General features: G+C 41.2%; 1 pseudogene; it reads left to right on the top strand.

Moving 5' to 3' along the window:
• The first annotated feature begins 3,698 nt into the window (after positions 1 to 3,698).
• On the top strand, positions 3,699 to 7,926 carry LOC112903243 (annotated as a pseudogene).
• The last annotated feature ends 9,569 nt before the right edge of the window (positions 7,927 to 17,495 follow it).

Here is a 17,495-nt window from a genome sequence, read left to right on the forward strand (position 1 = left end):
GTGAACATACTTGCTCCCTTCTCTAGCTCGTTCCGTCATTAAGTAATGTTCAAATTATGAACATTACAATTTACATATGATGCTATAACAGTTCGTCCAACCTCCAATCTAGTAGCGTGTTGCGTAACATAGGACCGTAATGAGCTGAATAGTGAACATTAACATGGGTTTATGCATCTTTCATCGGCATATATTTTGTGGTGATTCTGCTTGTACCTTCCCTTTCGCAAAAACTTTTATGTTCAACTTGCATATCATAATGAAAGTTCAGGTCGTTTAATTTCCTGTCGTAGGTACTCATGAAAAGAAAAATACTTTATGGTGTAAGATCATGAAATTGTTGCCGATGAACTAAAAGGTGAAACATCCTTTTGCATACTATTGAAATCGTAAGCATGCGACGCTGATGCGTGAAAGTTCATAATCCTAAATCGGGGTGACGTTATATATGCATGCGGTGATTTCAACACTTTTGCTCCACTTGCTTGCTTTTTGGTACGGCAAGAGGAACATGGGTGGGCACACTTCATGCACTTGATCTGGGCTTTATTACTGATTAAAGTGTGTGTGTGGGGGGGGGGGGGTGGGGGGGTTGGAGGTCCGAGCTCGACGACACTGCTCCGTCCAGTCGGAAAGCGACAGCTCACGGTCTAAAAACAAACTATCCAGCTAAGCTGGCTAATTAAAAACTGCAAACAAATGCGCATTTCTGACCCGGAACACTGAATCTGTTCTTTGGTACCTCCATTAAGTATGGCATGTTGCCGCGATACCATCAGCGGAATCATGGCGAGGGCAACCTCGCAAACCGACAGGCCATACTGGTCTTTCGAACCATGATAAGAATGACCAACCGTTTTCATCAAGACCAGCTCGATCTCCGGCCAAAAACTATGCAAGACTGAGCTGACGTGAACATACATACCTGCTCCGGCCAAATTCTGTCATAGATTGAGCTGATGTGAACATACCAGCTCCGGCTAAAAACAGCTGGCGTGAATATATGCTTTGAAAATGGACAAGTTACATTCTTGAGACCAGATCTCCGGCCAGAAACTATCCTAGGTCGAGCTGAAATGAGCATACCTGTTCCCTATTCCTATTTCACAATGTGGGCCATAGAAGACTTGCCGGGCATGAACCGTACGTCAATAGAAATACAGATCCCGAATTTGCCGGTAGCAGTTGTAGACCAGACATGGGCAGACAATATAGTAGTATGAGATTTGAGATGTCGTATTAGGTTTGTCCTAAGTCAAACTTGATTAACTTTGACCAAGTGTATAGAAAAATATAGCAACAACTGTACTACAACCTATGCACTATCAATAAATATTTCATAGTGGATTCAATGTGTGAATGTAATTATTCTTTTCTATAAATTTAGTCAAAATTGGCCAAATTTGACTTAGAACAAACCTAATATGACACGTAAATAAAAACAGAGGGAGTATATCGTCCGACCATTTCTTTATTACAAGTGTCGAACATAATTTTTAGTATATTTATAGATAACTACATATCATAGCTGTGGTAATAATGAGTTTGTTGGCAATTATATGTTGTTAGTAACTTGATAAAACTGTTGGGAAATATACGAATTATACTAGGAAATTCTTGGAGCATATCAGACAAAAGCACTACAACAGTTGGTCAGTCATAGAAAGCTGTCGAGAAAGATAGCAATTCTTGGAATGTACGAACACAGGCATGGCAGCCGTGGCACGGGTAAAGAAGATGAGTGGCCTGCCGGCTCTAGGGTGTGGTGGGGCTCGTGGTCGGCTTTGTCCACCACATCCTAGCTTGGATCCGCCACCTATGTAGTCACAGATCAGCGTGCTCGTAAGCTCTACCTTTCCTCTTCGGTGCAACCACCATGGTGATGCTCTTTCCAAACCGGCGGTGGATGGGTGCTCTGCAGTAGTGCAGTTAAAAAACTGGAAGCAAAAGTTATATTTTTATTCCTGTTTTTGTCACCAACCAACGGTGGAAGTACCGGAAGTGAAAGTACCATCTTCATGGTGGCGAAGGAGGTGGCCCGCATGTCATGCCTGGAGAAGGATGTTGCTAGTAAGGAGGACATCACTAGGGAGGAGCCTGCATGGAAGAGGCCAGAGCCGCGGAGGAAGACTTGAGCTCCGGTGACCAAGAAGATCCTGCACCGTGGTGATGGAGAATTAGGCGGAGGTACCGTACCGCTAGGTCAAATGGACTTATCAGTTATTTAAAATTGGAAAGGATGAGAGTAGAAAAATTTCTCAAATATACATGCAGAGTTACAAGTGACAAACGACAAAGACCAAAACCCATCACGTTTTTATCTAGTATAAAAGGTGGCGTGCTACCGTTACTTTTTGTTCCCCATGAAGACCAAAACCCATCACATTTTTATCTAGTATAAAAGGTTTCAAATTATGAACAATACAATTTACATATGATGCTATAGCAGTTTGTCCAACCTCCAATCTAGTAGCGTGTTGCGTAACATAGGACCGTAACGAGATGAATAGTGAACATTAACAGGGGTTTATGCATCTTTCATCGGCATATATTTTGTGGTGATTCTGCTTGTACCTTCCCTTTCGCAGAAACTTTTATGTTCAACTTGCATATCATAATGAAAGTTCAGGTCGTTTAATTGCCTGTCGTAGGTCCTCATGAAAAGAAAAATACTTTATGGTGTAAGATCATGAAATTGTTGCTGATGAACTAAAAGGTGAAACATCCTTTTGCATACCATTGAAATCGTAAGCATGCGACGCTGATGCGTGAAAGTTCATAAATAGTGGTGTATATTGCTACTACCATAGGAAAAATTAAAACATACTCACTACAAGATTCAAAACAATTTCAATAATAATAAGAATGAGGAAAAAGTCTACATAACCTCCCAAAGTATCGAGGGTCGACTACTATAAAACCAGGTTTTTAACATCTTCATCTTTGTAAAACCGTATAAAGCACCCCAGAGATGGTTTTGCCATGTTGGCGCGCTGAGGTGGACCGACTGACAGGTGGACCCGACGCTCGACCTGCTCCTCATTCCCTCCACCCAACCTGCTCCGCCCGACGGCGCCGGAGCCGTCGCTCGCGTGGACCCACGCTAGCGCCCGACCTGCTCAGCGCGACGGTGTCAGAGCCGACGCTCGCACGGGCCCACGCCAGTACCCGACCTGCTCCTCCTCCTCCTCGCCGCCCGACCTGCTTCGCTAGATGGCGCCGGAGCCCACGCTCGCACAGCCCCGAACCAGAGCCCGATTTGCTGCTCCTCGCCGCCGCCCAACCTGCTCCGTGCCGCCGCCGAAGCCCACGCTCAAGCGGGCCTGCAGCAGCACCCGTGACATGCATCGCTCCATGCACCCCGCGGAGCCCCATGGGTGTGCCAGGCAGATCCAGCAGGTCCCGCGAGGCCCTGCATCATGCGCCCCTGCCCCTCCGGTTCAGCGGCCGCGGCTTGCAGCACGATGGGGATGGAGATGGCCGTGGACAAAGGATAAGGAGAGAGATGGGGGGGGGGGCAGGAGAGAGGGACGTGATCTACCACTTACAAGCTAGGTCCACCTGTCAGTCGGTCCACTTACTAGCTGTGATAGTAGAGCTGTGTGTGTGCATAGGAAGGCCATGCATACCGGCCATAGTGTTTTGCTTCTCCTATAAATACGAATCAAGCCCTGAGATAAAAGCATCAAGTTCAGCACAAGCAAGCATTGACATCTCCCCTCTGTGAGTGCCCTTGCTTGTGAGCACCGGCCGGCCTCAAGTTCTTGCGCGTCCCAGGAAGGAAGAGATGGCCTCGCTGCCTCGCGGCAGCACTGCGGGTGTCGACTGCGACCAGGTCTGCCTTGCCGTCTCACCTACTGTTGCTTCCTGTTCTTCTTTGCATCTTCTGGCTGCCGCTCGAGCGATGGTGCCCAGTGGCTTTAGTTTGATGGCTTAATATTCTGTGTCAGCCTGAGGATGCTGCCTGATCTGTTGCTGCTGCTAGGCTGATTCCGCTAGTTAGGCTTGAGGATTGCAAAATCCTGCTACGATAACCCCTTTGGGAGGGCTTCTCCTTCGAAAACGGCTCTGTCTTCTAGGAGATATTTCTTATTGTAGCAAAAATAATGGCTCCTCCAAATGAACTAGATCGAGCTTCACCAGCTCTCGCAAGCCAGAGAAGATGGAGCCCTACGAAAAAAAGCTCTAGATAGTCATCAGTCAAGGAGTCATATTGTATAATACCGGCATAATCAGTTTATTATTTTTCCTGTCCATACTTAAGTTCTGATGAGATCCAATCAGGGCGGTGAGGTTTCTAGTAGCGGTAACATGTCAATGGTGATGATGATCCTGGAGTATGTTTAAAAAACAGTTTACAGTACGTCATGTCGAGTGTGGAACATATGCTCTTGTGAGCTGTATCTGTTCTGAATTTTGTATTAGACAATTGTGCTCTGGTCAACTTACTGTGTCACAAAAGATTGATGGTTGTTTCTACCAGGACAGAAAGCATTTTTTTAATTTCCTATTCTCTATTTGCCAGCTTTTGGTAGAAGCCAATGGCTATGCGCGGACACTGATTTTGAACCGGCCAAAGCAGCTGAATGCACTCTCCTCCGCAATGGTATGTTAAGAGTTCACTTTTTGATAATGGAATAGTTCCAGCCTCCACATCAAGAGATGTCTTAGCTGTTCATTATTACACTGCACTCACAGCAAAAGGACACACTTAATTCAAATAGGACAAAAATGCTTAATAAAAGAGAAGCCTTCTTAATTAGCATATTGCACGGTACCTGGATTTACTTTTAGAATAGTGGGGGTACATGATGATTGTTCTTCCATGTCGCAGATTAAGGCACTCTTGAGGTGTTTCACTACTTATGAGAAAGATGATGGAGTTAAATTGTTGATAATGAAGGTATCTGACACCACTATGTTTCTATTCTCATGCAATGTTTGAGGTGATCTAACATGGATTTTACATTTATACTAGTGTTCAGCTTAGGCTTTTGGTTAAACTGATCGGTGCATGTAACTCTCTCTCCAGCCCCCCAACCCCCCTCCCTCCCTCTCTCCCTCCCTGAGCGCGCGTGCTCCAATAGAAATAACCAAGTAGCCAGGTAGTGGCATGGAAGATGAGTCGCCCAAACATCTCTCAAAATCAACAATACAAAGAGCTGGAGGTGTTATTTAATTTGATCTGAAGCACTTTATTACTCTGTTCCAATTTCAAGCGAGTGATTTGTGTTGAACTCATGAGGTGCTAATGAAGCGGTATTTGTAAATGTGACTTCTTGTATTCTGTAGATCTAACTCTTTTCACTCCTTAGAACACCTTCAGACTTGCTACAAAGCTTACCTTTTATTTTAACTTGCTGTTTTCCCCCCTTCTGTTCAGATTGCTTTCGCATTTTCTTCTATTAGCTCCTATAAATTGATATGATAGTCACTGTCCCTTTATTGCCTAGATGTCTCCTATTGATCTCATTGTTCGTAATTGTATTGAATTTTGTTTCCAGGGGAAAGGAAGAGCATTTTGCTCTGGAGGTGATGTTACTGCATGTATACAGTCAATACATAATGGTAATTAAAGTTTTAGCTATATAATATTCAAATTTGATTTCTTTACATATTTCACATTATCTCTGTTACATATTACATGTTCCATATGTGTGTAATTTTGTTCCACGTGTTTAATTCTTAAATCAGAGGGCTGGAAATGGGCTGCTGATTTCTTCCGAAATCAGTATTTGTTGGACTACATAATTGCAACTTACACCAAACCTCAGGTGAGCTACATCTCTACATAAATATTTATTTTAGCTATTTAATTCTATGTTCCTTGCGTTTAATGGATAAATGATTTGACCATAGGTTTCTCTTCTAACTGGAGTTGTCATGGGTGGGGGTGCTGGTGTTTCTTTACACGGAAGATTTCGAGTTGCCACTGATAAGACGGTATATGCCACAGACGCCCCCTTTTGTGAGCTTGATTGCTTCTAGTAGGTCTTTTACTCATTTGATATAATACGGAGAATCTTGCTTGCTTTTTATTGGAAAAATCAGAATAGTTTCAAGTGCCGAATCTTTGTCATTTACATTTTGAATATTTCATGCAGGTTTTTGCAATGCCAGAAACAGCTCTGGGTCTCTTTCCGGATGTTGGGGCCTCATATTTTCTCTCTCGGCTGCCTGGGTTCTACGGTTACCATTTTATCTCCCTTCTTTATTCAGTTGAAGTATATGTAGCCATGTCATTTCTATCTGGTTAATATTGCTGGATATTATTCATATTCCTGAAATATTGTGCACCGTCATGTTCTCTTTTGCACTTTTAAAATTACATGTGTTTAACTGACTTTTAGCAATTGGGCTTCTTGTGCCAATGATCTATGGAAGCACAGAATTGATTGTAGAGATAATCATACATAAAGAAACAAAAAGAGACCAAATTTCTGGTTGATGACAAAGGCAGCTCAGGAAACCCTGCTCACTAAACTGTTACCATGTCTTTGTCCAGGAGAGTATGTTGCTCTTGTGGGTGCTAGATTGGATGGTGCGGAAATGCTTAAGTGTGGTCTGGCAACTCATTTTCTCCGGTCAAATGTAGGTTCCCTTGTAACTTCAATTGTAACAGATAGCATCACCAAACATCCTTTTCTATAAACTCTTGGAACAATAACCAATCACTGTAGCTGTCAACTTTTGCTTTCAGTTATGATGTTTCCTGTTATAATTATGGTTATTATTGTCTGGAACATGCTACATAAATCTTGACGTCAATTGATATAGTTTTTGCATGCTTGGAATTTTTGTTGGCCTGCATGGTTAAGGCTATGTATGTACTATATGAGTCTATAACTCCTAATAAATACTATTTGTTCTCCAGAACCTGCTATTGCTGGAAGAATCTCTTAAAAAGGTTGATACTTCCGAAACTTTAGCTGTGTGTCGTATTATTGATCAATTTGCTGAGCAGCCATCACTGAAAGAAAACAGTTCCTTGAATCGGTAAAAGTTTTTCAGATTCAGTGACTGAAATATATCCTGATTCACAAATTTATTAATTTGATTCTCTGGTCCTCCACAGGTTGGAAATCATCAACAAATGTTTTTCCAAAAGGACAGTTGAAGAAATTATATCTGCTCTGGTGAGTTTGCTGCATATATAGCTGCAGCTTTACACGGGTTCACCTGTTCTGTCCTGAAAAATTAACTAATATCTATTATGTCAGGAGCAAAGGGCCTCAAATTTTGCTGATGAATGGGTTGCTGCGATAATCCAGTCCTTGAAAAAGGCTTCTCCTACTAGTCTAAAAATCACCCTGAGATCGGTATCACTCAGAAACAACCTCATATTTACTAGTATACCACCTCAGTTGTGTCCATCATATCAGAATATAGTTGTTTCATTTTTTTTGTTTCTAACTTTGATTTCAGATAAGAGAAGGGAGAAAACAAACTATTGGGGAGTGTTTGCATCGGGAATATAGAATGGCTTGCCATGTTGTGCGAGGCGACTTCAGCAGAGACTTCTTTGAGGTAGATATTAACATCTTTAATACTGCTCATTTTTCTTCAAGATCTTTCTACTTTGTTGTCTTTGCGGGGCAAGGTCTCTATACCTAACAGCCAATTCATGTTGCAGGGAAGCAGGGCTATACTGATAGATAAAGATCAAAAGCCAATGGTTCGGATAGTTTCATAATTAGCATATTCCGATCGAAATCTATTTCTGACAGCTCATTTTATCTCAAATGGCCTTTTGACGACGGTGATATTTTCTTATGGGGATACTTGCAGTGGATGCCTCCAAGGCTGGAACAAGTGCACGGCGAGGCAGTTGAACAATATTTCTCCAGAATTGATGATCCACAGTGGGAAGATTTGAACCTACCTACCAGACATTCCCATGGAAGAAATATTGAGTCCAAGCTTTGAATGAAGATTTGAAGTGTTGAACGTAGCCTCGGTGATGGTCAGAATAACACATCTCTTAAAGTTTGTGTAGACTGCAAACTACTGATAAAATGTAACTAAATATGCCTTATATGTCAACTTTTATCACAGTAGAAACTCTTTGCTATTTATCTATACACGAAGTTGTACACATTTTAGAATAATTACGAGTGGCTTATTGCTGTTGTGATCTCTTATGGTTTGGTGGTAGCCGATGAGCTTTGTATGAGAAGGGAATTCCACCATCATCAAAGGCAGGCTTCGCTACACTGCCACCTCACAAATGGATGACAATTATAATTTGTTTTGATCTTTTCATTTCATCACTCAAGTGATAGGATAAAAACTTTCCCCTAGACACTCCATCGTGCAGCAAGGACAATCTGATTAAAGTGTGTGTGTGGGGGGGGGGGGGAGGTGGGGTGGAGGTCCGAGCTCGACGACACTGCTCCGTCCAGTCGAAAAGCAACAGTTCAAAGTATAAACAATCTGTCCAGCTAAGCTGGCTAATTAAAAACTAATAGTGGTGCAAACAAATGCGCATTTCTGACGCGGAACATTGAATCTGTTCTTTGGTACCTCCATTAAGTATGGCATGTTGCCGCGATACCATCAACGGAATCATGGCGAGGGCAACCTCGCAAACCGACAGGCCATACTGGTCTTTCGAACCATGATAAGAATGACCAACCGTTTTCATCAAGACCAGCTCGATCTCCGGCCAAAAACTATGCTAGACTGAGCTGACGTGAACATACATACCTGCTCCGGCCAAACTCTGTCATAGATTGAGCTGATGTGAACATACCAGCTCCGGCCAAAAACAGCTGGCGTGAATATATGCTTTGAAAATGGCCAAGTTGCATTCTTGAGACCAGATCTCCAGCCAGAAACTATCCTATGTCGAGCTGAAATGAGCATACCTGTTCCCTATTCCTATTTCACAATGTGGGCCATAGAAGACTTACCGGGCATGAACCGTACATCAACAGAAATACAGATCCCGAATTTGCTGGTAGCTGTTGTAGACCAGACATGGGCAGACAATATAGTAGTATGAGATTTGAGATGTCATATTAGGTTTGTTTTAAGTCAAACTTAATTAACTTGGACCAAGTGTATAGAAAAATATAGCAACAACTGTACTACAACCTATGCACTATCAATAAATATAGCAACAACTGTACTACAACCTATGCACTACAACCGTGGTGATGCTCTTTCCAAACCGGCGATGAATGGGTGCTCTGCAGTAGTGCAGTTAAAAAACTGGAAGCAAAAGTTATATTTTTATTCCTGTTTTTGTCACCAACCAACGGTGGAAGTACCAGAAGTGAAAGTACCATCTTCATGGAGGAGAAGGAGGTGGCCCGCATGTCATGCCTGGAGAAGGATGTTGCTAGTAAGGAGGACATCACTAGGGAGGAGCCTGCATGGAAGAGGCCAGAGCCGCGGAGGAAGACTTGAGCTCCGGTGACCAAGAAGATCCTGCACCGTGGTGATGGAGAATTAGGTGGAGGTACCGTACCGCTAGGTCAAATGGACTTATTAGTTATTGAAAAATGGAAAGGATGAGAGTAGAAAAATTTCTCAAATATACATGCAGAGTTACAAATGATAGACGACAAAGACCAAAACCCATCACATTTTTATCTAGTATAAAAGGTGGCGTGCTACCGTTACTTTTTGTTTCCCATGAAGACCAAAACCCATCACACTCACTACTTGAATTTAGGTATATGGCAACGGCTAAAGAAACGTGGCGATAGAGCCAATATAGTTGCAATAGGTATAAATTGCCACAACAGAAATTTAGTTGCGAGCCGTTGCAATTAGCTTTGAGGCAATAGGTGCTTTGCAACGGTATTTGTTTCATGTTGCGATACTTGTAATTGCCACACAAAGAAGAATTGCATTAGCTAGTTGTTGCAACTTCCGATGTCATGGCAATACCATGTATTGCCACACAAGTCGGCCGTTGCCATAGTATTTAGTTGCAACGGACTGACACTATGGCAATAGATTGTTTGGAAACGGCCAATATCATGGCAATAGGGGGTATGGCCACGCATATATTTAGTTGTGATTGATCCTATGGCAACAGAAACCATTTCGTTGAAATAGACTATATTGCCATGATACATGGTGGCAATAATTATTACTGCAACGGAAAGTAGTTAGAAGCAAAAAATGATGCCGCAACAACATGTTGTTTGAGGTAATTAACTATTGTAGCATCATTCAATAATGTGTGCAAAAACTTGTATGGATAGAACTAGAGTTGTGGCAATAGTACGTAGCAACGAACTACACTCGTTGCATTTAGAGTTTTTGCATCAGCCATATCTATGATGCAATGCATATTGCATTTGATATATTTGGATAATATAAATCATATTTGGAAAAAAATAATTGTACAAAAATGTGAGTTGTATCATCATGAATATGAAATGAATCCATCATCAATTGTGCCAATAGGTAAAAAATAGTATGTAAAGCGTCCAATACATTATTCGAATTGAAAATAGTTCATAGATAATCAACACTACGACGACATCTATCTTATGTAGGCTACATCAAACTTTGGTTAACACTGCATGATTCCTTATGTTGACCAAGAAAGGCATCCAAGTTCGAGTGATCCATCTAAGTTCAAATATCCTGCTAAAAAAAAGAATTTGTATGCATCAGCAATACTCAATACTCAGTAGCAAGTCATTCTTTTTGGAACAAATATGATAGAGACGAAAATAATTCTCAGCCATGACCAATTTATTGATGGTAGATAGAAATCTTATAATAGAGTTATAGTATCAATTCACCATAGGTAATGACATAGAATAATATATGACAAAGTAGACAAATAGCTAGAATTCTATTGTGGCCTCAAGTCAGCAACCCTGGGAAAATTAAATAATCCAAGGGAACAACAACACAAGGATTTCAGAGTTAGATAGAAAAATTCAGGATTTTTTTTCTGAACTAAAACAAGTCCGCTCAACATGCTATTCGACTGAAATCAAACTGAACCCCCACAGAGAATTAAAAAAACGATTAGCAGCCTACATTTATGTGCTAAAGCAGCCAGTTTGTGCCTACACTAGTTCAGCAATGATATATTCATGTATATTGACCAGGCCTAACTACTTTGATACTGAATCCCCCAATATGTGCTAAAGTAATGTGATCTGAATTATAATTATGAAAGCTACCATAGAAAAAGAATAGTGTTAAAAGGAACATAAAAAGTGAACAGCAGAGTCACCTCAGCTATTGCAATTCATGTATGCATATTCTGATCACATAAACAATGAGAAAAGGAATGCTCAGTTCTTACCTAACATAACTTATCACCTAATCACACATAATAAGTCATAGCTATGCTTAATCTGCTCCCAGGAGATGTACCATGGACCATTTCTTTCATTTTTTGTTGGAAAATAGAAGCAGGTGAAGCAATTAGCAAAGCTACTCGCTACTGACTTCAATCAGAATATTGACCAGATGAAAAATTTAGGATTTTTTTTCTAAACTAAGCTACAAGTCATTATTAATGGACACAGAGTTTAGGTCGTAAAAATTTTTCCAAATATTGTCTAGAAATCATATTTGCATTTTATACCTGTTGGCTTCTTGTCCGTACACGTTTTATAGCAACATTCATCAGTTGATGTGTAGAAATATAATTCTTGTTGTTTTGAGAAACACTTCGCGTCGCCTTAGAAGCTAGAGTTTTTGCAGCAGTTTTCTGAACTATTGGTGTAGCTTCAGTCGGATCGATGCTTTTTGGGGTAGTCTGCATAGGAAGAAATTGTGGAAGAAACTTAGCTTATATTCCAATACCATCATGGGTGCAATCAATATCAAAATATTATTTACCTGAACTGTTCGGGTTTCGCACACATTTGAAGTTGGAATATCAGCAACACTTTCCTCAACTGTTGGCGTAGCTTCACTTGGGTCGATGCTTTTTGTGGCAGTCTGCATATAAAAAGATAGTGGAAGGAACTTATTAGATCACATTCCAATACGATCATGGGTATGTTGATATCCAAATAATTTTTTACCTGAACTAATAGGGTTCCTCTAGATCCTGCAAGCGCAGCCATAAATTCTTCCTAAGTGCTTGGAGTTTGTTACTCTCTTCCTCTTTAAACTGTTGCAATTTTTCTTTCAATCTCCTTTCACTTTCAGCTTCTTGATTTGCAAGTTTTTCATTTAACCTGACAACGTCTTCTTGTAGCTCAATATTTTTTTGGTTGGCAGCATCTGTAGCACGGGCTTGTTCTTGGAGTTGATGCGGCATGGATTCCCTCATTGTTGGACGTTTAGACAAGTACCCATGACCATGAACAGTGGATATTTTGCATCCTGTGCTTTGCTTGTAGCTTGACTGGAAAATATTATTTTCCTCACAAGTGGACACGAAAGCAGGATCAATGCTGCATTGTCTCTCTACAACTTTAAACAATGCATCATCCTAAAGAAACAACAGCAATGGAGTTAGCATTTCACTTCAAAAATAAAACAATTTATGACTCTTGCTGTGAGTGGTGCATTATTACTCACATATACAGCCCTAGATGCTTCGTCTGACCATTGCCCATTCTTCATGTGCGTGCACATCCAAAGACTTAGATCACCTGGTTCTTCACCTATTTCAGGGTCTCTCTAAGATGCCAACAATGTATCACATGACTTGATTGTACACTTGTTAAGAAAGAACCATACAGAATACCATAGGAAAAAGAACCATAAAGTATGTCGTAGCATTACCTGCTCATCGCTAAGTTGGGAAAATGGTTTCGATCCCATGCAATGATTGGTCCTTTTTTTCTCATGGTTGATAGAGTTCCTGTTGCTAACCTTCTGCAAATTGTTGAAGTAACAACATATATTAGTACTCCATTGAACATATTGCACATGCATATAAGAAATGGAAATGAAAGGAAACGCTACCAGACCTTGAAATCATCACTTCCAAAGTACAGAATCAAGTAGTGCCACTCAACAATATCTAAGTCTTCAGGCTTGTGTTTCATCCTTGCATCATAACTATCATATGCCTTGTATGTAGCACTCAATGTTGATCACCATGCTTTGTACCGCTCCTTAGCTATGGCCCATATCTTTTCCTTTTGATCATCCATGTTTTGTAGGTCCCACCGATTCTATTTATTTGAAAGCACGTTCAGAAGGTGAAGTATTTAGCTAACTAAAGAAAAATGTAGGCAACAATATTAAATAATTTGCATACCATTATATCAAGTGCTATAGAATTCTTCACATTTAGCTCTATATCTTTCCATTTTCGGACTCCAATAAGAGGAGCTCTTTTCCTAGTGAACATTACCACTTTCATCAACAAACGAGCGAGCGTTAGGGCCTATGGGACCTCCAAGTCTTGATGAAAAATCAATTTTTAGTTTCTGGGAGCCGCTCTTTATTCTCTTTATGGCTGCTACTAAACCCTTGGCTGCACCACGTCTACCTTTATTGCGCCCTTCATTGGAACCTGCTACAAAAATAATAAGTTGGATATCATGACACAATTTGAGCAGGGGAGATGAAGTTGTAAAAAAATGTAGGACGCATAGCACACCATGTCCTTTTCTTTTTGTCCGCCAAGCATGAGATGGCAATTCCTTTTGTGGAGATGGGTTGCTAGCAAGACGTCCGTCATCAGGAAGATTGTCATCATCACTATCATCATCATCTAAATATGATACTGCAATTAATGGAAGCATCAGTATATACAATTATATGGTTTGCGTAAGTAGTAATATAATTGAGTGGAGAAATAAAGAATAGAGATTACAAATGTCTGGAAGAAATTCTTGACGCCTTAACCATTCTTTATATGTCTTTATGGTTTCATCCCTATAATCATCTCTGAATTCTGCATGTTATGGAAATGTAAGTTTATTGGACAAAGCAACGGGAAACTTAAATTAGTTGTGATGAGTGGAGGAATTTAACTTACCCGTATCTGGTTGATCTTGTTGCAGGTTCACAAACCACTCCTTATAACCATCAATTGGTTCTTCTGCAGTAGGTACATCTACAATTTTTTCTGTAGTTCTACAATATAATTCGGTCTGTTGAACCGTTGTCATCACTATTCTAAGTTTCCTCTCTCTCTCTCTCTCTCTCTCTCTCTCTCTCTCATTGGCAGCAAGCATGGCTGTTGTTTGGTTCTCATAATCAACCAAGATGAGGCTTGTTGTGTGATTGCCACATCGCTCCTTATAGTACAAGAAGTCTCGCCCACTGTAGCCCAGTCTTGATTTTAGTAAAACCAAGTTGTAAAATGTGATATAAGCCCTATCACATTCGAGCTCGACAATTTTTGTATCCGGAGGCGCCCCATCGCGATGGATAATTACAGTCCACATCTCACCAATGAGACTGCATCAACAAAAATTCGGTCAAATTTAGTATATTATTTAATTGATGTTGTGGACACAAATCAATAAAGCATTAAGAGATATAGCTAATCTGATCAGAAAATAATCATTACAAATATATCTAATAAGATGAAAAGAATAACAATAAGAGGTATAGCCTGACCAGAAACCATCCATTAGAAATATATGAAATAAGATGAGATGAATGACTAGAAAATATTTATACATAACCAGCCAAAAAATATTTGCAATCAAAAACAGAGATGATTTGCATATGAGATGATTTGCATATGGCCAAAAAACAATTAGAAGAGATTGATTGAGAAAAGGCAAGGAAAGTTCTTTCTATTCCCATGGACTGCCCTGTCATGAACAGGATAACAAGTACCTATACATGCAACCAAAAACACTCGTACTGCTACATGCATCTATATGCCCTGCGTCTACCCCTAGTTTGGCTCTTGCAGGGATCTGAAATCCATGAATCTCCCCATAAATAAATAGAGAGTCCAGTTGCAGAACTAATTATAGGATTTCAGACCTAGATCATAGCGTACCTGCTGGTATGGGGAGGATCAAAAGATGCTATGTTGTCACCATTGATCCCATGGACCTGAGAAGGCGGACGACGGCGTTCGCCCTTGGTCCCTTTGTCGCCGGCGGCACCAGCATCATGTGCCGATTCATCCCCGGCGGCACCAGGAACAGGACTCCCGTAGGTGGCGGCGCCAGCAGATGGAGTCGCCATACGTTGTTGTTGCACCCCCCCCCCTCTGCGCCCGGCCAGATTTAGATGGGAGTGCAGTCGTGCGGGAGTTAGGGGCCGGCCTTTTAGAAGGATTTGTTAGGGTAATATTTAGGGGAAATCTGGCGGGATTATTAGTATGTGGGAAAAAAATTGGAGGGGAGCAGAGAGAGTCCTGGCGGGATTAGGCATGTCAGCCGGGTCATGCATGGTGTCATGGTGAGATCAACTTATCATAATGTGAATTTTGGGATGTGTGTAAAATAAAAGTACGATCAACACAACCCAAGATATGTGGATAAAGTTCTACCAAGTAAAAATTTGGATTGTCAATAAATATATGCATTTGGATTTAATCATTGTCGAGTGATCAAGTTTGTTCAAATATGTGGAAAATCATAAGTAGCATGAAAGGTACCTAGCTATGTGAATAAGGTTGACCATGTCGAATTTTGCATTATAAATATATAAACATTTGCAACATTTGGAATGAGTTATCAAGTTTTCATAAGGTTTGGGTTATATCAGAAACGTGTTTGGGAGCGGGCCGGGGCTTAGCCCAGTTGGTCAGCCCTCGTGGGTACGAGATGGCAACCAGAGTTCAAATCCCGTGGGTTACGTCTCTAGTAGAGTGCGGGATGGACCAGTCGGGATTTAAATCTCGGTCCCCATGCCATGTTCCTGAAAGTGCATCTAGGCCCCTAATTGATTTTGGTGATTCTTGACAATCACAATTTGGGATATGATGCTTTGATGAAGTTGTGTGCAGGAATAAAATGAAAGATTTAAGAAGAAGATGAAAAGAAGGTCCCCAATTCAAATATGTATGGTGGTGGAGTTCACTGGTTATTTAATTCAAATTTTCATTTTGAATTTGAGTATAGGACCACCGTACTATAAAGGGGGATGCTGTCGATTGATCCAGGTTGTCAAAGTGCTTCAATTTGAGATGAAATACTCCTTTTTGAGAAAACCTTCCTTCCAAGTTCATCTGGGTCGGATGATCCGGCCTGCCAGCCAATATCCTCTGCCCTAGGCCGGATGATCCGGTCTGCCGTGCTGTTCCCCCCTGCCCTGGGTCGGATGATCCGGCCTATATACCTAGAACCCTCTGTTGCTGGCCGGCTGATCCGACCCCCTGGCCGGATGATCCGGCCCTGGGAATTCTGGAGAGCTTTTCGTGCTTAAAGTCAGTGCTGGGTCGGATGATCCGGCTCTAGGCCGGATGATCCGGTACCCCTCAGTTTACACATAACGGTCACTTGAGGAGGGTGGGGTATTTATACCTTCTCACCCCCCTCATTCATTGTTGCTGCTTCCAACGACCTAACACCCCTCCACAGCATTGATCTCAACTCTCTCCTCCATCCAAGAGCTTGTTTCTTGCAAAGATTCACCTAGGGATTGAGAGGAAGTGAGATTTGGGTGTGAGAAGAGAGCACTTTGTGGGCTTTCACTTGTTCATCTCAAGAGGCACTTGAAGCATCCTTTGATTCGTCGATTTGCATTTGTTACTCTTGGAGCCCAGCTCCTAGACAGTTAGAGGTGCCGGGAAGCTCCCATTCCCTTGTGGTTTGAGCTTCCGAAAGTTTGTATTACCCATCTCTTTGTGAGATCAATAGTAAGTAACTCAATCCTCCTTTGTGGTTGATTGTGAGAGTTTGGGGCTAGTGACAGCCCGGCTCTTTGTGAGCATCTCAACGGAGACGTAACTCTTTTGTGGAGTGAATTTCAGATTAAATCTTGTGTCTCCATTTACTTATTGTTATTCATATCGTTCTTGAGCTTGTTTTGACCCGATCTACTAGATAGGTGTAGATCTCTCACATTGGATACCTGCATAGGCTTTGCAATACCTTTTGCCAACTTTGTATTCAAAGGGATTTGTCAAAAATTAAGTATATTTTGAATTTAGTTGTTGGTCACTTTCTCCCGGCAGGAAGATCCGACCTTAGGCCGGATCATCCGACCCCACGGAAGATCCGACCTAGTGCCAGATCATCCGACCACTGACGATTTTCTGCCAAGATTTTCAGGAAAATTTGAACAAGGCCTATTCACCACCACCCCCCCTCTAGGCCTAGCGTCGGTCCTTTCAGTTCCTCGGGGTGGCAGGAGGCTAATCTATTCTCTGGCCTCTACTCAGAAACGTGTTTACTTATAAAATATGTTTATACTTTGTCAGGCAAAGATGCTTGTATAATATTTATTTTAAATTTGTGGACCAAGATGGGAGCAAGTTTGACCAAGTCAAAATCTCGATTCTTAATATTATATACATTAGAATAATTGGAATCGAGTGATCAAGTTTGTTGAAATATGTGCAAAAACATAAGTACCATCAAAGGTACCTAGCTATTATGTGAATAAGGTTGAAAAAAATAGAGTGATCATGTTTG

This window comes from Panicum hallii, chromosome 8 (genome assembly GCF_002211085.1).
Source record: "Panicum hallii strain FIL2 chromosome 8, PHallii_v3.1, whole genome shotgun sequence".
NCBI lineage: Eukaryota > Viridiplantae > Streptophyta > Magnoliopsida > Poales > Poaceae > Panicum > Panicum hallii.